Below are 7,809 nucleotides of genomic sequence, written 5' to 3'. Positions count from 1 at the left end.
CAGATGAAGGTTGTTTAGGTGAACATTTTGGAGAAGAAAAAGTTTGAGAGTGGCGCTCGGAAAAGGAAACCTAACATGATGTCAATTGAGCATGACATTCTTCGTGAGATGGATTTCAAGAACATCATAAAGGCTTTTTCGGAAGCACTGCTACAGAGGTAAGGCAATGCTGCACTACTCATTGATTCCCAGTAGCCTGCAGGTTTAAATGTGTTGTGCATCGTTTTACAGGTTTGTGTTAATCCACCGGAGATAATGATCATTCTCATCTACTGATACCTGGCATTGAGGCCATATGTTGCGCGCGCGCGTGTGTGTGTGTGCGTGTGTGTGTGTGTGTGTGTGTGTGTGTGTGTGTGTGTGTGTGTGTGTGTGTGTGTGTGTGTGTGTGTGTGTGTGTGTGTGTGTGTGTGTGTACAAATAATGGATACAATACTAATATACTTTGTACAATCATTTAAAGAATAAGATAGGAATAAAATATAATAAAAAATAAATAATTATACATGTATATTATATATTTATATTAATATTAGTATATTTTACTCTAAGTGGGACCATGATCTACTCCAGCGGTTTTCAAAGTGTGAGGCAGTGGAATGAACACACACAACAGAATGAACTCAAGTGAATCCCTCAGAAGTTTGATACTGTTTTTAAGCGTCCATTTCTAACTTTCACAAACATTACGTTTCTTTTCTTCACATCAACTTACATTTAAAATGTGTCTTTGTTTTCCTCTGTCCTGGTGTCACCTTTTTACTAAGAGTTTATGATCAAACCAGGACAAAGATTAACAATGTGAGTCACCACTAGTGAGTCACGTTTATATACAAAGCATTTATAACATGTAGTAAAATTGGACCATGTATCTGTAAAACAATAAATCATTACACAGTGACGTTAGTGATGGGAATTATGGCTCTTTGAAGGAAGCCTGATCTTATGTCTCCGTTCCTTTCAAAGAGCAGTTCAAAAGAGCCGTTTTGTTAAAGGGGGCGGGGTTACTAGGTTTATCTGCGAAATAATCACCAGGATAATGATTGACTGTATTGCCAGACCTAATGTCAATAATCTGCATTGTAAACATGACACAAGGTGGCGCTGTATCCATGTCACCATGTCAGTGAATGTAGCCTGTAGGGCGACTGTGGCTGTGAGGGAGTGTGGTCGTCTTTCAATCAGAAGGTTGTGGGTTCGATCCCAGCCCATGCAGTCAACATGTCGATGTATCCTTGGGCAAGATACTTAACCCTGAGTTGCTCCCGATGGCATGGCCAACGGTGTGTGAATGTTAGGTCCTAGAGTAAGGTACACTGCTCTGTATGAATGGGTGTGAATGGGTGAATGACATGTAGTATGTAAAGCGCTTTGAGGGGTCTTAAAGACTGGATAAAGCGCTATATAAGTACAGTCCATTTACCATTTACTTTGAATTTACCCTCTGTATGTGTTAAGTAAATACAGTTGCCTTGCCTTGAATGAAATCCATGCAACTCTTAATATTAGATACTGTGTTTTTAAGTGGCGATGGAGATTATTTGTTGACCCTGCTTTAACACTAGAACCGCCAGAGGTCGCTGTATACCTAAAACCGCCAACGGGTCAAATGTACCCGCTATTGATTTGCAAGGTACAATGTTCTTTTATTTATCATACAGAACAGTGAGTTTTGATCGCACAGGGATGAAACGTATGCCAATAGAATCTGTGGACTCTCTGCTTTTCATTTGGTATAGTTTGTGCAGATAGCATGAAGTATAAAATATCGCTACAAGTGCTGATTTAAACGCTTGGTGTTAGACTTGTGTTTTGTTTAGGTACAAATCTCTCTCTCTATCTATAACTATCTATCGATCCATCTTTAATGTTCTGTGGACATATAATCGTCTACATAAACAGACGACGCGGACTACTTCTCTCATTCCGAGAGTCCATCTTTATTCAACTGGCACGTAACCTGCACACATGCATTACGTCCTCAACGTGAGCTCAGTCATCCAAGATCTTATATTCTCCACGATGTTACACTATCTATAACTATCTATCTGTCTATCTCTCTCTCTCTCTCTCTCTATCAATATATCTATCTATCTCTCTCTCTCTCAATCTATCTCTCTATCTATAAGGAACCGCAGTAGACCAAAGGCGTTGCTATAGCAACACGTCATANATTGAGTGACAGACGAAGGTTGTTTAGGAGACAATTTCGGAGAAGAAAAAGTTTGAGAGTGGCGCTCGGAAAAGGAAACCTAACAGTGATGTCAATTGACTCAATTGACATCACTGTTAGGTTTCCTTTTCCGAGCGCCACTCTCAAACTTTTTCTTCTCCGAAATTGTCTCCTAAACAACCTTCGTCTGTCACTCAATCACTCGCAATTTGAATAAGTCACATGTGAAACATATTCTGATTGGCTGTTAAGTGGTGCCCACTGACTGTTACGGAGTCATCATTTTTGAGAAAAATCTCTGGAATCCATCGATCTGATTGATTAGCGGAGCAAATGATCAAAATAGTATGGAGGGAAGATTTTTCATTGGCTCATCATAGGCCCCCGATCTCCGTAGGCCCCTGGGCTTCAGCCCAGGTCAGCCCGTGCATTAAGGCGGCCCTGGCGAGGCGGGCAAAGCCGGCGAGTCGGGCGTTAGTGTCCACGACAGTGGCCGCGGGTAACGTAATGTCCCCATGATCTGAACTTTTATTACCTGCAGTAGATGCAGTGTTACTGCTGGCGCTTAGGGCTGGTTGTTTTAACCATTTTCTGAGTGTCCATCATTGACTGCTGTGTAAGCACCTTGCAGACGATGAACGCGCAGCGGCACAGGTCACGCGCACCTGACATAATAACGTTACTTACCGTTTAAATTGACCAAATAAATGCAGCAGACAATGTTATTTAACCACAATTACAATTTATTTTATTTCAACTATATTCTTCTTATTATTATTATTATTATTATTATTATTATTATTATTATTATTATTATTGTTATTATTGTTATTATTATTATTATTATTATTATTACTACTACTATTATTATTATTATTATTATTATTATTATTATTATTATTGTATATGTAATATTTTTCACTTTTCTTTTTTTTCACTTTTCATTTTTCAAATGAGGGTGCATAACGACTCAACTGAGGGTGCAATGCACCCTTATGCACCCCCGTAGAACCAATCCTGGTTTCAACAATCTTCAAACAAGAGAAATTTGTCATTTTATTGGAGGTAAAGGTTGCATTTCTTTCTGTAATGGTGTCGTATCCACTTTGAGATTTGTTTGGCAAAGGGGGAAACCTCTAAGAATAATTTGGCTCCCGGATAAAACGTGATGATTCCTAACTGGGAGAAGCGAGTGCTATAACGGCAAAAGTAGTGAAGATGACAACTCCCATGATCCTTTGTTGGTTCCTGTTACCACCTTTTGTTATTGCTTTAATTAAGAAATCCCTACAGTGGCAGAAATAACATATTGTGCATTGAGAGCATTCTCTCATCTGTATTCTTCTTAGAGGATCAGTGTGTAATATGCAATGTGTCTCTTGCAGTGTTGAACCCCAAGACAATCCTCCCTCTGCTGTTCTGCTCAGCTCCACAAAGCTTTGTAGAGTATGTTTGCCACAATGTACTACATTAGTAATTCTCACTGCTTTTACAGTTTCTAGCTGGAGTCTGGATGTTGTCAGTCTATTTTTAGCATTGCTGGGAGTGGTGGGGCAAAGAGCCACGTTGTTGCTGTACTAGAGGGGGAAAAGTTCCACCACCAACTCTAAAACTCAGATATGTATTTTGTATGTAATTTCTTAATAAAGACAAAACTGAAATGTAAAGCAACAGTTGGGTTTTATGATAAGTTATGTACTTTATTTCGTGGCTACGCTAATGACATCTTGACTCTAGCTAGCTCAGCAAGCCTGGCTCTCTCTCTGAACCTCTGTAACACAGATACGAGAGGAACATCTATTTTAAATGAGAATAACACATACAAGATTATTTCTCAAAATCTTAAGCTATTCCCATTATTATTGTTTTGTTGCAAGAACCCATTATTATTCTTCAGTAGCCTACTCTGCCTACCTTTAAGCATGTTATCCTAAATAAATATCTGGAAAAATATCTTGTGAGATAATAGTTACTTTTTTATTGTGCTTACTCCTGTATTCCAGGCTATATTAATACGACAAAATATGTGCTCGTAGTAATTTCTCTCTGTTTGCAATTTTAATTGATTGAAAAAAGTAGATGTTGGTTGAGACCATATACATTTTTGAAATCATCCTCTCAAACAGACACCTGACTGGGAGGAGCAGTGAAGTCCCCCCCATTTCATCCATATAAGAATATACTTAACCTCACAGACAACACATGTCAATCTCACAAAGCACAGGCCCACATGCTGTTACACAACAGCCTTAATCTGCTGGAGTTAAACCCTGCCACCTCTCTCACCAGCTCATACAAACCCTCTCTACACACACACAAAAAAAGTCTTATCTGCATCCTGTCACACACACAATTTCTGGGAGGGTTTACAGCACTTTCATAAAAAAACTTGGAGAGATTACATAGTTTTAACTCCTACTAATCTAAGGGTGTTGCACTCAGATCACTGTAAATGTAATTAGGATCTTCCCTCATGTTTTTAAATTGGTGCACTGGTTAATGCGTATCATCTGCACAACAGCTGATTACATTACAAGCACTTATGCACTCATGGTGCTACAGCATAATGGTTGGTGAGTGCCATCAGGATTCATTTACTCTCGATGCTCCTGCCTAGACTGTTGCTGCCAACTCGGCTTAGGCACCGGAAATAAACCTGCTGCTGGTTAGAGCCAACACATCCTGTCACAATCTATTAAAGAGCTTTACTTTCCTTATTAATGTGTTCATAATGACTGCCAAGTTTGTCGTCCATCTAATATTTGTCGTCATTTGGCCAGTATTACAAAGAAGCTAAAGGGGTCTGCTATTGATTTTATCTTAGACAATATCCAATGATATTCCACATATGAGGTTAGTAGATTTGTATACTTGTCGCAAAACAAAAAAATGAAAAGTTTGTGTATGAAGTAATCCCTCTGCTGAGAATCTGTACAGCTCATAGGTTGAGTATCGACTACAAATAGAGACACTATAAAATAATAACTTTAATGACAACAACTTTGAAAATACCTACCAGGTTAGCTCCACAGCTAAAGTTGCCATGGCGATCTAGCCAGAAAAAAGACACCTTCTAAATATGAACTCTGGCTTTAGGCTCAGCATACCTTGCTAACCCACTGATCTTCTCTGTACACCCCTCTGATCAGCAAATGTAATGATGATAGAAATGTACTGCCTCTAATGTAACTGCAGCCAAGTCTGTATACTGTATATGTGTTACCGGTCTCATTTTGAAACACACTGGTTTACTTTAATGACCAGGTCACATTACAGAGCAAGAAACATACAAACCACCATCTGTTATCATGCAGATAACACACTAATAGAGAGGCGAAGTCCCTCCCCTTCCGGGGGAGCTCCATGGGACCTTATTTGGGAAATATTATGTATTGAAGTCAATGGAGAGCGAAAGATTATCTTTCGATCCCGTTTGAATTGTGCCACGAATTACACATATGATGTTTGTCAATTTAAAAGATAATTTTGCAAGTCAAAAAAAAAAAATTTCGTTACACTGTGAAGTAACACATTGTTTTGTGTGAAACGCTGAATGAACTACATCTCTGGTCCCGCAGACTCTCACAACAAGATGCAACCCGGTCTCACGGCATTTTGTGTTATAGTCACAAGATTTAATCTATTGATTCGTGTTCACCAACACGATTTTCCCCTTTTTTTCGTGTCACACAGAACAATTTTAAAAGCAATGTATGTCTATTGGTAGTATGTTTCGTGCCTGCAACACGTCTTTTTGTCCGTTCGGGTCTTGGAAGACCAGAAGCTGTGGGGTTCATAAAAACATGTTCTTACTCAATATCAAGCCACGATTATTGTTTTTATTTTAAATCGTATAATGTTGGACATATTTTGTCGTCTGTGAGGAAAAGAAATGGGGCTCAGAGCCTCAGAATACTGAAATCTGTATTTTTTTTCGTATTTTTTTCCTTCTTATTTGTTATTATTTTCTAAATAACACACTGTTATTTATTGTTTAATTCAGTAATCTCGGGCGCTTTTTTGGCGTCGGTCAGCGGACTGAATTTCAAAATAAATAAGCCGGAAACGATGTAGGTGCTGGTTCTCTGAAAAGGCCAGGCCCAGGAAGGAGCGACTCGTCGGCGGTCTGGATGGCGGGCTGCCACGCGGCAGTTTTCCGCGGCACAGCCCGAAAGGGCAGACGTGCGCAACCCTCGCTTCTCCGTCCCGCGGGCCACCACCTACGGCGGAACAGCACCAAAAAAAAAAAAAAAAAAAAAACACCACCCCCCACCAACCACACCACCCCAACACAAAAAACACAACCACACACCACTATACACAAAAACCCACAAACCACAACGCACACCAACAAACCACACAAACAAGAATAGAAAGACGAGACCGAAATAACCAAGAGAATAATGAAAAAGAAAAACATGAAACACAGAAAAAAAAGAAAACAAAGAAGATAGCAGAACAAAAACAACACAAAAAAGTATCGATAAAAAACAGCGCCACAACAGACAGCAACACAACACAACAATACAACAACCACAAAAAAAGAAGTATCGACACAACAGAGAACCCAGACGCCGGGCCGACAGAGCTGGCTTTGGCCGGACGTTGGACTCACCTCTCGGGGAAGCGGCAAGGATCGGAGCCTTTGCTGCGGCACGGAGGTGGGCGCTTACCAGGTTGGATCTGGTTGGGCACTCACCCTCCGCCACGCGTCGGGCTCTGGAACCTTCTCTGGATAGGGCGTGTGCGACTCTATTCGTTCTCCGGGTTGCTCAAAGGTGTGAGGCGCCGAGCCGGGCGTGTGGCGATCTCGAAGTACCCCGCCGTTGGCTTTTAGTGCTTCGTTGAATTGAGTGTCCCTTTAATATCTAGCAATACTACTGAACCACTCTCAGGTGTCGCGCAAACATTAATACATGAATCTGATTGATGGTTGATCGAACCCTCCCTACGCACCTGACCGAGGGTTAAAATGGGCAGGGGACACTCTGACTGTTGTAATCGTGATGTTATATTCTCATAGATTGAACATCGCCAAGTCCCTATCGAGTTCAGTAAGTTCATACAGGCAGGCTCGAAAACCAGTCTCTTGCTGAGCTCTGGAACATGAGAGGCTCACTAGAGATATGGGGCTCTGAATGGGAGAATGCTCGTAACCACAGTAAATATGACTGGGAAACTACATTTTAAAGCCCATTTCACTTCGTGACGAGAACCACTGGCTGATGGAGACACTTGGAGGACATGATGGGAGGAACGCCCTTGATTCTGAATCTGAGCATTTCAGGTGGTCGGTGTATAATTGTATACTGGACTTCATACGCTGACTAGTCAATGAGATTTGGCCAATAACTAAGACACTCCTGTCGAATAGAAGGTATGTCATATGTAAGGTAACTCCGCCGCTCGCGCACCTCGCGTGAGATACAGAAGCGGTAACACGCCACACCACTCCCACAATGTCTCAGTATGTCTCCTGTGACAACACCAGACCAGAGAACGTAAATAGACTCGCTAGTCAGATCGGACACTGATACGAGAGCGATAATCGCTTTTTGGGTGCGACGCAAACTCGTAGTCTCAAGAATGTGAGGGAGGCGCGATTGCACAATCCTGAATGCAGAGCGATCATAGTC

Source organism: Notothenia coriiceps, unplaced genomic scaffold, assembly GCF_000735185.1.
Source record: "Notothenia coriiceps isolate Sejong01 unplaced genomic scaffold, NC01 NC01_scaffold00004483, whole genome shotgun sequence".
NCBI lineage: Eukaryota > Metazoa > Chordata > Actinopteri > Perciformes > Nototheniidae > Notothenia > Notothenia coriiceps.
This window is presented reverse-complemented; position numbering follows the sequence as displayed.